The sequence below is a fragment of the Diceros bicornis genome, chromosome 22 (assembly GCF_020826845.1).
Source record: "Diceros bicornis minor isolate mBicDic1 chromosome 22, mDicBic1.mat.cur, whole genome shotgun sequence".
Taxonomy (NCBI): Eukaryota; Metazoa; Chordata; class Mammalia; order Perissodactyla; family Rhinocerotidae; genus Diceros; species Diceros bicornis.
Genome location: NC_080761.1, coordinates 40954005 through 40972712, shown reverse-complemented (window position 1 = coordinate 40972712; position 18708 = coordinate 40954005). Strand labels below are relative to the sequence as shown.

General features: G+C 40.0%; 1 protein-coding gene across 3 annotated transcripts in view; it reads right to left on the bottom strand.

The window, feature by feature from the left end:
- ADAMTSL1 (ADAMTS like 1) overlaps window positions 1–18708 on the bottom strand; it is an 855592-nt gene that overhangs the window by 250903 nt on the left and 585981 nt on the right. The window lies entirely within an intron of this gene.

The following is an 18708-nucleotide window of genomic DNA, read 5'->3' as shown; positions in this document are numbered from 1 at the left end:
ATGATAGCTTACATAAAAAGATCTAGTACAGGGCCCAGCACATAACAGCTCTGACCATATATCCTGGAATTTCCAGGACAATTCTATTTTCAAATCTTCTATTTCATAGTCCCCAAATTATCAGACCATATGTGCCGATTACTTTGGGAGGATAAGTGGTCAGCATGCAAATAGGAGCTATTTGCTCAGTTTACGTGTGAAAATGTGTGTGAAGCTGTAAAGGGTGCTTTAGTGACCTGAGCACCTGTAGACTTGTCCCACAGCTCTAGTTACAGGGTCAAGTTTGCAAAAGCTCAGATGCATTTCAGTTCCTCTGGATTTAACTACAGAAACCATGAAGTAGGAGCACAACCCCAATCCTGTAGAAGAAATAGACTCTCCTTTACAAGGCAGAGCAGATGGAGCTTCATTGGAAAATGGTTTTTAACTTCCCTCTATCCTAAGAAGTAGCCAAGGAAAAAGCAGCAAGCCTGGTTGGCTCTTTAGGAAATGATCGCTGGGATTTTGAAACGATTCTGTTAGAAATGAAAACATCTCTCTGGAATTGCTATGGAGCAGCAAATCATCTCTGCAGCCCACTCAAATGACAGAGGAATGCTTAGGATTCTTAAAATATCCTTCCTTAGCTCTTCAATTCTAGACCACTAATCCGGAGTTAATCCAGGGACTACTTTCAAATATGTACAAGTGAGTAACAATCACTAAATGCATTTGTCAACATGAAATAGAGATTTCTCAGTTATTCTTCTAAAACCTGAAGTCCAGGGAAAGATATTTTCGGGGGCTGGAGCAAGAACTTGGGGGCCCTGTTTTTCCCATGGGAGCCTGAGCCTATATGAATGTGTTAATACGACAGCTGAATTTAATGAACAAAAGTGAGTGCTCAGCAATTCCATCTTGGCACAGGGAATATTCAAAACCTATTTGTTTTAATGAGGAAGAATCCCTGAATCTGAACATGCAAGCCAAAAACAAATCAGTTAAAATTTTTTTGAAAAAGGAAAAGCAGGCTTCCTAAAACTGGGAATTTGAATTGCTTATTAATCAGAATTAGCGACAAACCAATTAGACAGCAGTCACAAAGTCCTAACAGAAAAGTGAACTGGCTGACTTTTAATGGGCCAAAAATTTCTTGAGCCAGATAAAAGGTTAGCTGCTGGATGTGGTGTCTGGATTGGGCTGGAAGAAAGCTGATGGTTATCAGTTTGGCCCCCCTTTCAGACCCTAGGCTTGTGGATTCAGGGTAATCAGTTGCATTTTGCTGAATCACTGCAAGATTGACAGTGGCAAAATGGACTGTTTCTTCTTTCATTTTAGACAAAAACAAATTCACTCAAAGGCCTTGAGACAAAAATAAATGACTGCATACATTTTTCCCATTCAGAAAGATTAAGAAAATTCCACTAGCCACCCACTCATATAAAAATGAATTCTTATTCTTTTCTATCGTAGTTCTAGTTTAAAACCAGCTGAGATTATAAATTTCAAATCTGACAGAATTCAACACTCAGCATATGTCAAATTCAAGAGTAAAATGAAATCCATCTTTAAATTTAGAAATATTTTAAAATTCAAGTTTTTATAATAGTTATAATTGGTTTTTAGTCAGTTTTCTAAAACTAACTAAAAAGAATTACCTTTAACACAGAAAGCTTATGTATGTGTTATCTTCTAATCTCTCTAAAATTACCCAAATTACCTGCTTCGGTATCCTTACCTTATTGCTTCCTGGTGAACCAGGGGCAAAGAAGAGAAGGGAATTCAAAGTTTTATAGTACATGCAACAATCGTACTTTTTGGCTAGACTAACCCAAGTAACATTTCTTCTGCACTTACTATGTATAAGGCGTATAATTTGAGGTAATTTCTTTATATTTTAAAAATATGCAATGTGTCCGTATCAATACATCTATGTGAATCTAAACACAAACTCTGCTAGGCTGGGTCTAGCAAACACGATATTTGCTAGAAAAACATGATTTAATCGTTGATTTTAAGACTTTCAAGTGTTGGCATTTCAAATGGATTCTTTGCATGGTTTTGACCTAGTTTTCATGCCATTTTTCTAAATTAAAATTCCACTATTTAAAGTCGAACTATTCTGTACGTGCAGGCATGTTACAAGGAATCATTTACTGAGATATATATCAAAAAGTAGATGAAAAGATTTGTTAGTATCAGTATGAGAATTTTTATGAACATGGTGTTCCCTGGAACATCTAGGCATTGAGTTCTCAGATGATTTCCAACCTTGATTTTTTAATTCTTTTTAATGAATGTGTCAAGAGCAAGGACAGAGGGATTTCCCTCAGAGGTGCCTCAGCAAGGTGTGGTCTTCCCAGATGAAGCCCACGAAGCCTCCTGTTTCGTGGCTAGTGAATGCCAGGTGTGTCTGAGTTGGCAGGAAGGTAGAAAATAAATACTGTCAGCCACAAATATTCTGAAGAGTGAGAAATTATATTAGGAATTTAGAAACTGTAGCAATGGACAATTCTCACTTATCAAATCTGATGTCAAGAAGAGACAATAATAAATAAATAGTGAAGAGAAAAGGAATCACAATTCTTATGAAGCACCTACTATGGGCCAGGTACTGTCAGGTGTTTTGTAGAGTTTACGAGCCTGTGCACAAACTCTGTGACTACACAGATGACAAAACCAAAGCAACTTCCTACATCACCTACCTAGAAAATGGCAGAATTGGGATTCCAACCTCTTTCTAATACATCATTCCTATTACCCTGGGTCGCCTAATATACCAGAGGACTTTTAAGTTAACTATGTGTATATTCAAAAGAGGAGGGTAGCGCCACAAGTGTGCAGCAGCTACTCACACGAGAGCACACTGTTTTAAGAAATAGTTTTTGAGGGAATGTTTGTACCACACTGCTTCAAAACCTGGTCCACCACATATCACTAATGTTCACCAAGCTTGTTTCTTAGCACCCAGATGAAGGCACTCAAGAGAGGAAGATGCTCTTGAGGGCAGTTTCTTGGGAGACAAAAACTTTCAAAGAAGATTCTAACGCTTTTCCCAAAGTATAAAACTAAGTCCCCAGCAAATTTATTTTCAATGCTTGCCTGTAGCTTGGCTTCAGCATGAAGTCTGCTATTACCTTAAACAAAGGGAAAAACATCTCCAGTAGCAGTTGGCAAGACTAAGGAGAAGGGAGAAGGGAGGAGTGGAGAGCGAGAGAATGGAAAAAAACTGAACTCAGCCCAAACACAGCTCGCATCCGGGCGGCCTAACCCGGCAGAGACCTTAAAAACACTACCGATGGCCAGTGATTATGACCTCCGTGTGAACTTCTGATTTGTACCGCGCAGTGTCAGGAAGGAGAAGAAAACCCGGAACGACACACTGTCAACTCTACAGCATGCTGACTTGAACACAGTTCACACAACTAGTAGGTGCCTCTCCTTCCCCGACCCAGCCTGGGTCAAAGGCCAAGCAGGAGACAAGACGAGTGCATTCCAATATCAAAGCTCCTTCATGCTCAGCTCTGACCCTTTCTGTCAAAGGTAAAATAAAAACACTTGGAAAGCATGTGAACAGAGTATTTTTGTATTCGTTTCGATTTGGGAACCTCATATAATTCCAAAAAGCAGGAAAATTGGCAGCTTTGGCTCCAAAAGTGTTCAAGATTGCAGTAGAAGGGGTGACGTAAGTACAAAATGAGGATCCTGGGAAGAGTTATGTGAGAGACTCACATCCCGCATATACTGAAGGCGCAATCCTGTCTCCAGGCCTGAGCCAAAAGCAGTCTACCCCATTTCTGTTCAAATTTTCTAAAGCAAGGGCAGAATCCACTGCTGAATACAATCACGCATTGCTTGAAAATGTGTATACTGTCAAGGTTGTATTCCTGGGCCAAGTGCTTATCTGGTAGTTTCACGAGTGATAACCTCTTTTGCACTGGGATGAGAACGTTGTTTTAGACATGACTGCTTTCTCAAGTTCAATGCTAGCCATTGGGTCTAATTAGATATAAGAGGAAAAGGCTCCATTTTGTAAGTAGTCATTTAAATTGCAGATGTGGATTCAGCCTGCCAAACATGTACTTGCTATCATAAATCAACACGGCGTACATCGCAGCCTGCCACTCTCTGAAACACCTCATTGCTATGCAAAGAGGCACAGCTATACTTTTCTTTCTCTCCTACATATAGCATCTCACTATTTTCCTGGTGATTCTCTGAGCTTGGGAGCAGCAGAGGGAGATAAAGTAGGGAAGAATACAGGCTAGGAGAAATCCATGCCCAAACACTTATAAATTGCCTAGTGAAGCAGAAGAAGTTGCAGTGTCATGATCTCCATCACAAGGAGCAAGGCCTTTACTCAACACCCTTTACGGGAATGGTATTGGACTAGCTGTTACAAGGTAAAAGACTGGAAAAATCACAGCGATGCTCTAGAGGGCTTTAGAAGACGTATGAGTGTAAGAATAGGAGGCAGCGCAGGTGGGAATGAAAAATGGTACAGCTGCTGGGGAAAGCAGTATGAAGATTCCTCAAAAAATTAAACATAGAATTACCGTATGATCAAACAACTCTAGTTCTGGGTATATACCTAAAAGATTTGAAAGCAAGGACTTGAACAGATATTTGTAGGCCCATGTTCATAGCAGCATTTTTCATAATAGGCAAAAGGTGGAAATAACCCAACTGTCCATCAACAGATGAACAGATAAACAAAATGTCGTATAAACTGTTAAAGTAATGAAACAAGAAGGCCATTAGACTGAAATCGCGCTAATGCTGTGGTGGCTTATGTAAGCAAACCAAAATCTAAGCCTGTAAATGTCTCAAGTTACAAAATCAAGGTACTAAGGACAACCAATCACAAATGGCATTAAGCTCTAGCCAATCAATAATTTCCTTTCTCTGCTTCTGTGCTTTCTCTAAACACATCTTTCCCCCGGCTCCTGCTGGTGAAGCGCTCCTAACCACGTCCAGTTTGATGCTGCCCGATTGGAATAGATAAATGCTCAAATGAACTCTTAAAATTTTCAATATGCCTCAGTTTAGCTTTTAACAGTTCATGCAATGGAATATTATTCAGCTATAAAAAGGAAAGGCATATGATACAACAGGGATGAACATTGAAGACATTATGCTAAGTGAAATAAATGAGACACGAAAGGACAAACATTGTATGATTCCAATTACGTGAGATACCCAGAATAGTCACATTCATAGAGACAGAAAGCAGAAGGATAGTTACCAGGGGCTGAGAGGAGGGAGTAATGGGAGTCATTGTTTAACGGGTATGGAGTTTCAGTTTGGGAAGATGAAAAAGTTCTGGAGATGGATGATGGTTACACAACAATGTAAATTTGCTTAATGCCAGAGAACCGTATACCTAAAAATGATTAAAATGCTAAATTTTGTGTTATATATATTTTACCACGATTAAAAAAAAGAATAGGAGGTAGAAAAGCAACAGACACAAATAATTAACACAAAGGACACATAGGTGGAACTGGGTAAGGAAATACATATATGTAAGGAAACACGGTGCCATGATGTTTGTTTGTTGTTGTTGAGGAGCTTTGTAGTGATGTCATTACTCTCACACCAGCTGGTCCTATGGGCCCCTTGTATCTGGACGTGGACACAGCCCTATGTGTTTGCAATCCCTGCTGGCTCACTGAGCAAGATCTACCTGGACCCAACCATATCACATATAGAAGAGTAGAGCAGAGTAGACTAGAGAATAACAGCTTTGGAGCCAGGTGCACCTGAATTTGAATGCAAGCTCTATTACTTATTGGCTTCATGACCTTGTCCCTGGTACCACATCTCTTGACGCCTTGGTTTCTTCTTCTGTAAAACATACCAATCATGCCTCTAAAAGTTGTTGTGAGGATTACCTGTAAGAATGTAAAGGTCTTAGAGTTTACTAATGGGAGCAGCTCCTACTACTACTAATTATAACGACAAACACAACTGTGGAAGTTGAAGAAATGAGAAAAAGAAATAAAGTGGACTCTAATGGGTGTTTTTAAAAATTCTCTGCTGTTTTTCAAAACTCAAAAATGGAACTTTCATTTGACATAAAAATATTATTATTCATTATTTAAGTGACTTAACTTGCCCTCTCAGAAGTTGCCCACTGATCTAAGATAAGGAAGAAAAATGGGATGATTCAGAGTAGGTATCAAAAGTTTAGAAACAATTCACCATCACAAACACATTGGGTACGCCCTTACTTGGCCTTCCAGTCCTGCCACTTCTCAACGTCTGACCCACTCATCTCCGTGTGTCATACGCTTCTCTATGAGGAAGAAAAGTCTCGACAGACTAGATGTAATAACAGATGATACAATAACAGATTAGCTATAGGAACATACTCCCTTATCAATATGGACAACTGAGAATTGTCTGTCTCTATTTGTTTGAATGGGAGAAAAATGGGTCTTCTGTATTAGATTTGGGGTACAGATGGGGCTGATTTCTCATCAGCCTGGGAAGGGTTGATGGAGGAGGTGAGATGTGAGCTGTGAATTAAAGAATGGCAGCGATACTTGGGAACAATAAAGGCAGGCTGCCAAGTCCCCCCCCAAATCGGAAGCAGACTAGAAGGCTGGCCTGGGGCTTGAATCCAGGTGGGTCCTGATTCCAGGACTGGGACTGTGCTAGACACATTCCTCCAGGCTGCAAACCAGAAACTTCTTTCTTAACAGCCCCACAAAAATCTTGCTGGAATCCATTAAGACATTGTTTGAACCCTGGTGAACTTTTGGCTGAAGAAGAGAGGAGACTCATGTTTGCAGCAGAAGGTTCATCTTGTCCTAGTACTAAAAGATTTCAGTATGAACCAAGACAGCGCTTTTCCATGGCCTGTCTATCAGTATTAACTTCTGAGTGTTTCCAGCCCGTAAAATTCACCCACCAAAAGGATGAAAGATGCAACTCACTGGCCAGGGACAAGAAGAACGACTCAAGGTATAACTACTGTCTCATAGGCAGCAGGCAGTAGCAAAATCACATCCATTTATTAACCAGGAAGACATTTCTTTGTGCATGAGCCCACACTCCAGGGCCCTGTTACAATTACTAATAATCACGAAGATGGTAGAAGGGCTTTAACGCAACTTGCAAAACTATTCCCTTAGTAAATCATGTCCTATGACAAGAAAAGATCTGGGATATTTCTCAGACTGAATATCTAAACAACTAAAATTCTGGACTTTTTAAAAGTTCTAAGAGCCTCTATCAAATAATTTTACTCTACTTCATGGAAGCTACACACGCTCAATAAAATCTACTTTCATGTAGACCGAAGCCCTGATTTAGAAGTAAATACACAGGAAAATAAAAAATTACAAACCTGTCACCATATCCACAGTCATGTATAGCATTTCTAAGAAGTCCCCAGTGGCTATGACTGTGTGAGTTGCTCCATTCCCTGGCCACGGCTAGCTCAACAGTTCAATAGTACAGACACCTACACTAGGCCAGATTGTCCCTGGCTCCTTGGATTTGAACACTGATTGGAGACAGAGAGAGACAGAATATGGTTGGAGCTAAGTTGTCCTTCACCAGATCAAGGCACATGTGTAGCTGAGGACCCCAAAACTGCCCTGGTTCGTACGCTTCCTGAAGCCTTGTCCTGCTGCTTGTTCTGTGATTCTAGTCATCCAATAAGTGTTTTTCTAAACAAACAGTGGATGTTCCTACCATTGATCCCTATCCTTCCAGTAATCCCCCCTTTTGAACTTAGGTTAAACAGAGTACATTTCTATTGCTTGTAACCAAAAGAATCTTAACATAGAGCATATGTATTTTGGCAGGAGGGGCATTTATTTTCCTACAGTGAGGTTAAATGTATAGAAGGAAACTTTGTTAAGATCTGTATTCCCAGCACTTTTAAAAGGAGAGGGCGAAAACCATAGGAGCTAGTTTAAGGTTTCGAGAATCCAGAAGAAAAGAAACAGAAGTGAAGGAAAATAATGCCAAAGGAAACCAATAGTAAATCTATAATATTGGGGCTTTGAAAAGCAGCAGGCTTTAAAGATAATACAAGGCTAGAATCAAGGGAAAAAGAGATAACATAAGTGAGACATACGATTCCAAGAAAAGAAATTTCATTTTTCCCTTTGGAAATCACCATTTGCACAGGTTAAGATTTTGTATTTTCACATCTTAAGATTCTTAAAAATTTGAGTACTGTTGGCCCTCCATATCTGCGGATTCAACCAACTGTGAATCAAAAGGCCTACTATGGTTTTGTCTGTACTGAACACGTACAAACTATTTTCTTGTCATAAGTCCCTAAACAAAACTATTTATATAGCATTCACATTGTATGAGGTGTTATAAATAATCTAGAGATGATTTAAAGTACACGGGAGGATGTGCATAGGTTATATGCAAATACTACGCTATTCTATATAAGGGACTTGAGCATCTGTGGATTTTGGTATGGGGGTGGTGGTCCTGGAATTGATCCCCTGTGGACACCAAGGGATGATTGTAGATGCTCCTTACATGGTATTCAAATGTTCTTTTTTTTTTTTTTTTTTGTGAGGAAGATCAGCCCTGAGCTAACATCCATGCTAATCCTCCTCTTTTTGCTGAGGAAGATCTGCTCTGAGCTAACATCTATTGCCAATCCTCTTCCTCCTTTTTTTTTTTTTCCCCAAAGCCCCAGTAGATAGTTGTATGTCATAGTTGCACATCCTTCTAGTTGCTATATGTGGGACGCGGCCTCAGCATGGCGGGAGAAGCAGTGCGTCGGTGTGTGCCCGGGATCCGAACCCGGGCCACCAGTAGTGGAGCACACGCACCCAACCGCCAAGCCACGGGGCTGGCCCTCAAATGTTCTTTTTAAAGCCTTTAATGTGGCTTCAAGTTGACTTAGAACAAATTCTCACAAGAGTTTCCTTTACCCAGGAGAATGGCCGTGTGCATTAGCACTCAGAGCAGGTCCTCAGCTAGAGGATAAGATCAGAGCAGAAGTCTCCCCAATGATAACCAAGCTTCTCCTTTCTCCTCTTCCTGATGGAAACTGGAGAACCAGTGGCCAATAAGGCCCTTGATGTTTGGCATCCAGGCGTAGAAGCTTATAGGCCTAAAATTCAGGGAGGGTTATTCAGGAGGGAGGCGTAATTCTGAGAGGCAGTATGATAAAATGAAAAGCACAGGCTTTAGAGTCAGACAGATCCGAGTTCAATTTCTAACTCAGCCACTCACAAGCTATATGACCTTGGGCAAGCAAATTAGCTTTTTGGGCTATAGATAAAGTTCCTGTAAGATTTAAATGGTATGTCACATGCGTGGCAGTGTCTGGCGTGGTCAGTGCTCAATACATGAGGTAGATTATTTTACTCTTCTTATCATCACCATGATGATAACTTTAACTCCTTCTTCTTCCCCTTAGAAATATCTAGCCTCCATATCCTTTGAGGAAGGGTCGGAAATGCAAACAGCTCCAGAGTCCAGGCTGTGTGAGTAGTGAAGGAGGCTTGAAAGTGTTCACACCTTCTCAACGCTACAGCAACCATTCAGTGCTATCAAATGTTTATGATGCTGGAGTGCAGACCAAATGTTGCAGATCTGATTTTTTAAAGGAAATGTTGTGAGTCTGGATTTTCATTGGAAATATTATCTCTAAATACTGGCAACTAATTCAAGTTTTTACAAAACCACACTATGTATACCAAACAAAAGTTGGCAGTGGGATCTATTTGGCTGGAGGGTTGCTAGTTTGCAATCTCAGCTTTAGAGGCATGAAAATCATCTGGGGAGAAAAACTACATAACTATACTCTGAATTATAGAAAGAAGCTTGGAGAACGCTTGAGAAAATAGGAGGCTAAACCTTCATAGCCTTGACGAAACCATTCTACGTACACACTGCCTAAGAGCACATATTTTTTTCTTTTTTTTTTTGGCGAGGAAGATTGGCCCTGAGCTAACATCTGTGCCAATATTCCTCTATTTTGTATGTGAGATGCTGCCACAGCACGGCTTGATGAGCGGTGCGTAGGTCCATGCCCGGGATCTGAACCCACGAACCCCAGGCCACCAAAGCAGAGCACGCAAACTTAACCACTATGCCACCAGGCCGGCCCCAAGAGAATATGTTTTAAATGAGCATAAAATATTTCTCTGGATTAAAAAAAAAAAAGCCCGAGCATGACGAGTCTCAGTGCTCCTCTGACCTGGTGGGATCCGACCCCCTTCTAAGTTCTTATCCCTTCAGTACGTGCCACCTACGCCTGTCCCAGGACAGAGCTTGAGGAAGGAAAAGGCAGGTGCCAGAAGAGCTGCATCCGCTCTACCACTGAGTGTGTGTTTGCTTCAATTAGTCAAATCGTATCCTTTACCCAAGCAAAGTAAACCCTTGCTACCCCTATTCAAGAAAAGAAAAAGAAAAAAAAACTTTCATGCCTAGCTAGGTCACATAAAAATCAAGAGTGGAAATGACTGCACAGACATTACATCGTTGGCTCAAGAGAAGACTGTTGCATGGACGGATGAATCAGGAAATGAACACATCTTTCTGTCCACCGACAACAATACTGAGGTTTCTGCCTGAGGAGCTGAGAGTCACCCAATGGCAAGAAGTCCTCCCCTGCCCGGAAAACCCTAGGGTACAGAGAGGACGGTTGTCAAGTATAGTGGAGAACTTGGGAATGCATAATACTGGCTATGTTCTTTCATTTTAATGTGACTTTGGCCACTTCTTCCCAAGCTTCCCTAGCCCCTTCTCCCCTTTCCCTGATATATCTGCTTGTTTCTTTAAATCACCTGTCTCTACTGGCAAAGGAACTAAACTGGCACTGAAGGGCAATCGTAAACCCGCGTGCACATGGGACCAGCCAGCCACCAGTTCCCGGCCATGTGTGATTGCTACAGGTTACAGGTGCAGCAGGTATGCCCTTGGCATTTCTGCAGGAATGGAAGCGGGTGCATTAAGTTTTAAGAATGTTTATTCTTGGCAAGGTTTTCCACTGGTATTTTCTTTTATAGTACAACTATTTTTAAGTGAATGGAATGTTCTGTGATAATTTGGTCCCAAGTGGGGGAAATTTACCTCAGGGACTGAAACGCACTTAGTAATGGTGAAAGAGACTAAGAAAATGAATAAATAATCCAAATCAAAAGAAAATACTTTAAACTCTTACAGGTTCTTGAAAACACACATACGAAAAGCATTTTCATTTAATATGGATTAAAGAACACTGGACTTGAAGCCGGAAGACCTAGGTTGGGGTCTTGGTGGTTCTGCTACTTGCTGGCTGAGAGATTTTGGGTAAGTCACGTGCCTGCTCCATTGCTCAGTGTCTTCAGAAATAGAATGAGACTCAGTTGATGATCTCCAAGGTCCCTTTGAAAGCCATTGTTTTGTGGTTAGCTTTGCGAAGAAGTTCAAAATATCTCCCGAGGCCTCTGAATTTGTCTTTGCCTCTGTGTTCTGTTAACCACACAGATCATTTCTTGACTTACTCCAGATTTCTCAGATTCTTAAGTATTCTCTTGGATCACAGGTAGTCAGCCCATAGCAAAAACACTTTGTTCCTTCTTGATTTGAGCTCCTCAGGGCCCTCTAACCAAACAGGCAATAGAAAGGGCAGGTGGGGTTTATTACACTAATTTTAGGTGCTGGGGTGGATTTTCCTGACGCTGGCAAGCAGCCCTTCCTAGGAGAGTTCCAGGAGAGTCTTTGGCAACCATGAGTGTGCTAAAACTTGGGTAAAATTATGTTCATGGCTCAAAATCTAGAAGGTAGCTGATGCTTTAAATTGTTTTTATTAAGGATTTTGACAATTAAAGTAGCTCCAACATTTAAAAATAATAATCCCTTTACCTAACTTGATATTTCCTTGAAAAATGCCAATCAGCCAACGTATAATTACTTACTAATTGCCTTTCATATTTGGATTTGATTTTTAACATTTTTAAACAATTATACAAAGCATCTCAACACACCCAGTTTCAAAAAAGGCTGCCTCAATTCTACTTTACTATTTTAACTTTTTTTTTTTAAATCTAAGGCAAAGTTTCAAATCTTTCGAATTTCTAATATACTTAAACCTTGCATTTCACATTTCTGGGAAAACTGGCATTTTATGGCCCAAAACTTAATAACCATATTAATTATGGAGAGAGTTGAACTAATTGAAAATATGTCTGAAGATCATCTAATTTAACCTTGGAACATCCTGTAGGAGCAAACACTCTCCAGGTCCATTTTCTAATACACAGTTAGGAAAGAAACTACATCACGCTGGAATCCTGATTGATATTTATGGCCTTTGGAAACATTGCCTTTTGTGAGTTTAATCCCAGAAAGGATCTAATGCCTTCAGCAATGGGAGTTCATCCAGAGAATCGCCTTAAAATACTAAGCCAACCAACAGTTATCTTGATGGAGAAGGTTCTGGGTAGATCTGGGCCATTTCCTGAGCCATGGTAAATAAAGAGTGGATGGCAGATGATCCCAAATTCTGAACTATTTCTAGCTTAGTATGATAAAACAAAAAATTTAAATTCACATAAGCCGAATTTGTTTCACAGCCTGAAGGAAATGAGAACAAGGCCAAAATAAATTAAAAGATAAAAAAGACATTTAGGATGAATAATTTATGTGATTTAGAAAGAGCTCATCATCAAGAGACAAAAATAGTCAACAGAGAGATTTATTGATTCGTTGATCCATCCATGCAATAGTCCTACATGCAACTCAATATAAAGAAACTAAAGATGAGGAAGATATGGTCTCTGCCGGTAAGGAGATCTCAATCTAATGGGCCAGATGGTCACGAAAATTAATATAAGACAAAGGAAACAAGAGAAAAACAGGTGCAAGAAATGGGAATAACTATTAGATCCCCTGGGGAATTTCACTGGAGGATGTGAGTCCTGGGGAAGAGAGTGACCTGAGAGCTAGACAGTAAAGCCTTCCCACCTCCACAGAACTGAATTACGGTGCCTTCCTATATGCTCCTCCTAACTGCTCCCACTGCATCCTGTACCTATAGTTGCATTTCTAGTATTTAGCATAATGTCTAGCATTAGTAGATGCTCAATAAATATTTGTTGAATGAATGAATCTACAGTACTTAATCTCTCTAAACTTCATTTTCGTCCTCTATAGAAATGGGAACAATATAACCCCCGTGGGTTCATGTGAGGATTAAAGGAGAAAACATACGTAAAATGCTTACACAGCACAGCGCCTGGCACATCAGTGCTCAATAAAGATCAGATCTTATTATTATTAATATTAGGAATTATTACCTTTATTTTAACAGATGAGAAAAATGAAGCTTAAAGAATCTAATAGATTAGTCCATGGTCACACAGATAGTAAGTTTAGAAGTCACACTTCAACCTTGTATCTAACTGAGTCCACAACTCTAGCTCATCCTCCCGTCTCGTGCTGCTGATGATTATAATTATTGTGTTTGAGCCTCATCACCCTAATACTGTAAGCTTCTTGAAGACAGGGATCATGACCTTTACCTTTCTATCCCCATGGAACCTAATTCAGGACCACATGGCAGCCCTATTTTAAAAATTGATTGAAACTATCTGGGCCTCAAATGTAAAGTGGAAGGATTAAACTGCAAGATTTCAAATTCCCTTTTCAGTTTAAAAACTGCCTTCTGTGAAATCACTCAGCGAATGAAGTAGCAGAGTTAATATAAAATGTAGCTAAATGAATAATGCTTTGTTGAGAATTTACTATACTAGGGAAAAGACCTTTTCAATTCCAAACTTATTTCCCTTAAAAAAAAAAATGAAAGATGTTCAACTTTCTGGCTTGATATCACTATCCATTCATTCAGCATATATTCATTAATGATCTGTTTTGTGCCAGTTTCTAAATCAGTTTTAATACATACAAATACTTAGGGTCAAAAAGGAATTTTTGGAACAGTAATGAATGAATGGGACACTTACGAAGACTAATGGGTTCGTCACATTAACTCTGTCAAAGAGTGAGATGAGGTCACTCTCACAGCTAACATAGTCTTTAGATTTAGTCCATTGAGTTTTGAACCTTTGTACTACATTTTAAAAACATCTTTCTTGAGATATAGTTCACATACCATAAAATTCACCCACTTAAAGTATACAATTCAGTGGTTTTAGTATATTCGTAGAATTGTGAAACCATCACCAAAATCTTTTTAGATATTTTCATCACCCCCAAAAGAAACCTCATACACATTAGCAGGCACTCTCCATTCCACTTCAACCCCCAGCCCTAGGCAACCACTAGTTTACCTTTTGTCTCCATAGAATTGCCTATTCTGGACATTTTGTATACATGGAATAATAGAATATGTGGCCTTTTGTGACTGACTTCTCTCACTTAGCATATTGTTTTGAAGGTTCATTCATTCCAGTTATAGCATGTGTCATTACTTCATTCCTTTTTACTGTGGAATAATTTTCCAAAGAATGGATAGACTACATTTTATTTATCCATTCATCAGTTGATGGACATTTGGGTTGTTTCTGCTTTTGGCTATTAAGAATACTGCTGCTAAAACAACTGAATACAAGTTTTTGTGGACATAGGCTTTCATTTCTCTTGGGTATATACCTAGGAATGGAATTGCTGTTCGAATGGTAACTCTGTGTTTAACATTTTGAGAAAGTGTCAGACTATTTTCCAAAGCACCTGCACAATTCTGTACCACATTCCAAGAGTCACACACACAAAGCCACAAAGAATGGCTATTTCGTGTGAATGTTGCAATAATTCACATGGGTCCTCTCATTAGGTGATTCTCCAAAGTTAGAAACAGTAAATGGGGGAAAAATGGGGGTTATTTTTTTCTTTAACTGTGATTGCTGCAGAAAGCTGAGGATATGGGCTCCTTGAGAAGAGGGCTTGAGTCCTGTTCACCAGAGGATAGCCTAGTGACCAACGGTAAGTATTAAATATTTGTTGAATGAATAAATAGCCCCAAAATCACTGTGCAGTAGGGGATAAACTTTGCCTGAAGAGAAGTCTGGTCTTTGCCTTGGTTCCTGGGAGGTAATCTCTAAGCCCTTGTAATTTCCTGACCAATAAGAGTGTCTTTGTTTTTCTGGGGAACTTGGGTCATGCCAGATAGTCTATGCTAAATGATTTATGGTGAGGGCTTTGGGTCTCATGGTATCAATTCAACCTATGGAGTGGCTGGAGACTAAGGGCAGCCATGCAGGTGGTCAACCATGTCTATGTGATCAAGCCTCAATAAAAATTCTGGATGCCAAGATTTGGGTGAGTTTCCCCGGTTGGCACTACTCCATGCATATCGTCATACATTGTTGCTGGGAGAAGTGAGCACAGTCCACACAACTCTACTGGGAGAGGACAACTGGCAGATCTTCCCTTGAACTCTCCCGGACCTGCTCTATGCACCTCCTTCCCTTGGCTGATTTTCATCAGTATCTTTTTGCTGTAATAAACTAACTATGAGTATAACAGTGAGTTCTGTGAGTCCTTCTAGTGAATTATCACACCTGAGGGTAATCTTGGAGATCTTGAACTTGAAGTTGGCATCAGAAGTGAAGGTGGTCTTGGGGAATCTCAAACTTTGTAGTTAATAACAATGCTGAAACAGTTTTAAAGATGATTAGGTAAAATTTAGCACATTCAGTATTTCTACAAGCAAATGGCCCAAAGAATTATTCATGACACACAGCATCATAGAAGAAATCAAGAAAGTTGTCAGATCTTGGTAGAGCTTTCATTTAATGGAACACAGAATTCCTAGGCCATAGAGTTCTCTACCTGAGCTGTACATAGTCATACTCCTATTAACAAAGAGGTGTGCTTACTGATACTATACCTCATTATTAACATATCTTTTCCCAGAAGAAAGGGTGACATATAATAGAAATAATAGAATTTGAATTGTTGCTGTGCCTTTTTCTAGTTGTAGAAACTTCTATGAGCCTCAATCTCCTCATTTATGAAGAGAAAATAATAGGGATGTTCCAAAAAACTGGCATAAGAAGCACATGGTGATACACAAAGTGCACTCTGCAAACTATACAGCATTAAAAATGGTAAAACTTAAAAAATTTTTCTAAATTAGATTCACTCTGTCTTCATCTACTTTACTGAATCTCTCTGGGAAAACAGAATCAATAATTTTGTCTTTCCCAGTCCATGCTTAATTTCAAAGGAAAAATTAAATGGATATAACTTTCAGAAAAGTTTTTCTATGAAAGCTACACAAAGAAAGGCCTCCTACCTCACGAGTTGAATCTCAAGATGGAAAAAAAAATCCACTGTGGCAAAGAAACCTTCTCCTTGAGTAGAGATGATATATGAATAAACAAAGGACCCAACTGGGGCAGCAGGAAGGGAATATTATGAAATGAATGAGTCCCTATGGACTGTCACTTACTGTATCTCTTAGCTATTCAAGAGAGGATACCTCAAGGAACTTCAAACACTATACACTAATTTGACTTCAGTTTTTCCTAAAAGCAACAAGCATTTAAGCTGACTTGTTGTCTAATTGTACATGGTCATAGAAAAGGTTAGCCTGACAAATTTTTTTGTGTATGTGAGGAAGATCAGCCCTGAGCTAACATCCATGCTAATCCTCCTCTTTTTGCTGAGGAAGACCAGCTCTGAGCTGACATCTATTGCCAATCTTCCTCCTTTTCTTCCCCAAAGCCCCAGTAGATAGTTGTATGTCATAGTTGCACATCCTTCTAGTATGTGGGACGCGGCCTCAGCATGGCCGGACAAGTGGTGCGTGGGAGCGCGCCCAGGATCTGAATCTGGGCTGCCAGTAGTGGAGCGCGTGCACTTAACCGCTAAGCCACAGGGTGGCCCAAACCTGACAAATTTTAATCATACATAAATAGGCCTGTGCCTATACAAACTTAATGGAAACACACCTCTGAATTGAGAAGACTTAAGAGGGAGGAAGAAAGGATACAAATTCACTGAGTGAATATCATGTGGTAGGTAGTGCACTGTACACACATTGTCGTCTCATCCCCCACCACTGCCCCAAGATACTTCTCCTGTCTTCTACAGCCCAATGAATGGCTGCCCCACACTTTGCTCAAACTGTAAATCTGGGCATCATCTTCACCTCTCAATGTTTCTCTCCTACTACATTTTGTGTGTGTGTGTGTGTGAGGATTATTAGCCCTGAGCTAACATCTGTCGCTAATCCTTTTCTTTTTTGCTGAGGAAGACTGGCCCTGAGCTAACATCCGTGCTCATCTTCCTCCACTTTATATGGGATGGCATCACAGCATGGCTTGACAAGCGGCGCATCCGTGCGCGCCTGGGATCCAAACCTGCGAACCCCGAGCCGCCACAGCGGAGCACACGCACTTAATGCGCCACCAGGCCGGCCCCTCTCCTACTACATTTAACCAATCACCAAGTCCATGGATTCTATCTCCTGATTTGTTTTCAAATCTCTCCTTTTCATCCCACTACCAATTTTTTCCCCATTCCCACCCATTGCCCTCACTATAGATAGGGTACTTTTTCTAAATTATGTACCTTACCTTATCTTTCATCTGCTTGAATTATTTAAATGGCACTCTTTTGCCCTCAATGTTACAAGTCCCCATCCTTCTTGATATAGCATACATATCTCCTCATGACATAGGTCCTAACCACCTCTTTAGCCCTCTATCTCTTCACTCTCCTTCTTCAATTCCAGTCACTAATTAGGTCTTTCCAGCTATCTCTTCCTCTGAACAGTCCTTGATTCCATGTCTCAGTTAAATAGCCCTCCTATTTACCACAGTCTAAATTACTCCCACTGTGAATCCTACACACTATTCAAAAATATATATGTATATGTTTGTACTATACACAAATAAACAGGGATGCATACTGTTGTGGGTTGACTTATGTCCCCCAAAAAGACATCTTGAAGTCCTAACCCCCAGTACCTGTGAATGTGACCTTATTTGGAAATAGGGTCTTTGCAGATGTAATCAAGTTAAGATGAGGTGATACTCATTAGAATGGGCTCTAATCCAATATCACTGGTCTTATAAGAAAAGAAAACAGAGACACCAGGAAGAGAATGTCATGTAAAGACACAGAGACACATCGACACAGAAGGAGTTGGCCACGTGAAGAGGGAGGCAGAGACTGACTGCCACCACTAGAAGCTAGGAAGAAGCCAAGAAAGATTGTACCTAAAGCCTCAGAGAAAGCATGGCTCTGACAACACATTGATTTGGGACTTTTAGCCTATAGAACTGTGAGAGAATAACTTTCTGGTCTTTTACTCCATCCAGTAAAGAAACCCACTATGTAAAGAAATTTGGGCTTTCGTTGCCCTGAAGCAAAAGAGTGCAATTGAAATGATTCAAGCAGATAAGAAACAAAGTCAAATTTGTATTTTAGAAAGAGCACCCTGTTTACAGGGAGGAGAACACAGTAGTGGCTAAAGTATACTTTGTTGGATAGGGTGAGGGGAATGCAGCAGAGTGAAGATAGTCTACTTTCTCAGATACCTGTCATAGCTCTCCTCAGAGGGTAAGTTCTAGGAGGGCACAGACTGTGTTTTTTTCTGTCCATTCATGTATTTCCAGTATATAGCACACTGTTAATTCCCAAGTAAATACTAGGTAAATGAATGAATGAATGATTTTTTCACAATAACCCTAACAAAGGTATCATCTCTGAGGGAATAGATCTTATTCAACTTTGTATCCTCAGTACCCAACATACAGCAGATGGTTGAGAGAACAAATAAACAAT